Below are 1,928 nucleotides of genomic sequence, written 5' to 3'. Positions count from 1 at the left end.
TTTTGCCTTCCCTTTCCTCTTTCTAGAGGTTTCTCCGGTCTTGGATGCCATTAATGGTTATGGAAAAACAAAAAGCAATGCTTTTACCACACCAAACTTAAAAGGTTTGCTCGTCCTCGAGCAAAAAAAGAAAGAAGAGAGTAGAAGAAGAAGAAATGAAGGAGATGGAGATGGCTTTGTGGTTCGGCCAAAGGAGGAGAAGTAGTGTTTAGGTTGTGTGAAAATGATGGGGTGAAGATGGGCTTATATAGGAGTGGAGAGAGGGGTAGGGTTTGGCTATGGGAGGGTGGGTTTGGGAGGGAAAGTGGTTTGAATTTGAATGGTGAGGTAGGTGGGGTTTTATGAAGGATGGATGTGAGTGGTGAAGAGAAAGATGGGATTTTATAGGTGAAGGGTTTTTGGGGAAGAGGTGTTGAGGTGATTGGTGAAGAAGAAGAGAGAGAGTGGTGGGGTAGGTGGGGATCCTGTGGGGTCCACAGATCCTGAGGTGTCAAGGAAAATTCATCCCTGCACCAAGTGGCGAGCAAAAATGCCCTTTGTGCCAATTCTGGCATTAAACGCCGGGCTGGTGCCCATTTCTGGCGTTTAACGCCAGCTTCTTGCCCTTTCCTGGCGTTTAACGCCAGTCTGGTACCCCTTTCTGGCGTTAAACGCCCAGAATGGTGCCAGACTGGGCATTAAACACCCATTTGCTGCCCTTACTGGCGTTTAAACTCCAGCAAGGTCTTCCTCCAGGGTGTGCTGTTTTTCTTTCTGTTTTTCATTCTGTTTTTGCTTTTTCAACTGATTTTGTGACTTCTCATGATCATCAACCAATAGAAAACATAAAATAACAAAGGAAAATAGATAAAATATAACATTGGGTTGCCTCCCAACAAGCGCTTCTTTAATGTCAGTAGCTTGACAGTGGGCTCTCATGGAGTCTCAAAGATACTCAGAGCAATGTTGGAACCTCCCAACACCAAACTTAGAGTTTGAATGTGGGGGTTCAACACGAAACTTAGAATTTGGTTGTGGCCTCCCAACACCAAACTTAGAGTTTGACTGTGGGGGCTCTGTTTGACTCTGTTTTGAGAGAAGCTCTTCATGTTTCCTCTCCATGGTTGCAGAGAGATATCCTTGAGCCTTAAGCACAAGGGATTTTTCATTCACTTGAATGATCAATTCTCCTCTGTCAACATCAATCACAGCCTTTGCTGTGGCTAGGAAGGGTCTGCCAAGGATGGTGGATTTATCCATGCACTTCCCAGTTTCTAGGACTATGAAATCAGCAGGGATGTAATGGTCTTCAACTTTTACCAGAACATCCTCTACAAGTCCATAAGCTTGTTTTCTTGAATTGGCTGTCATCTCTAGTGAGATTTTTGCAGCTTTCACCTCAAAGATTCCTAGATTCTCCATTACAAAGAGAGGCATGAGGTTTATGCTTGACCCTAGGTCACACAGAGCCCTCTTGAAGGTCATGGTGCCTACTGTACAAGGTATTGAGAACTTCCCAGGGTCCTGTCTCTTTTGAGGTAATTTCTGCCTAGACAAGTCATCCAGTTCTTTAGTGAGCAAAGGGGGTTCATCCTCCCAAGTCTCATTACCAAATAACTTGTTATTTAGCTTCATGATTGCTCCAAGGTATTACTAAATAACTTGCTCTTCGGTGACATACTCATCCTCTTCAGAGGAAGAATACTCATCAGAGCTCATGAATGGCAAAAGTAAATCCAATGGAATCTCTATGGTCTCAGTGTGAGCCTCAGATTCCCATGGTTCCTCATTAGGGAACTCATTGGAGGCCAGTCGACGTCCATTGAGGTCTTCGTCAGTGGCGTTCACTGCTTCTTCCTCCTCTCCTAGTTCGGCCATGTTGATGGCCTTACATTCTCCTTTTGGATTCTCTTTTGTATTGCTTGGAAGAGTACTAGGAGGGAGTTCAG

This window comes from Arachis duranensis, chromosome 9, assembly GCF_000817695.3.
Source record: "Arachis duranensis cultivar V14167 chromosome 9, aradu.V14167.gnm2.J7QH, whole genome shotgun sequence".
NCBI lineage: Eukaryota > Viridiplantae > Streptophyta > Magnoliopsida > Fabales > Fabaceae > Arachis > Arachis duranensis.
The sequence above is the reverse complement of the archived record's forward strand: the minus strand, read 5'-3'. Positions refer to the sequence as shown.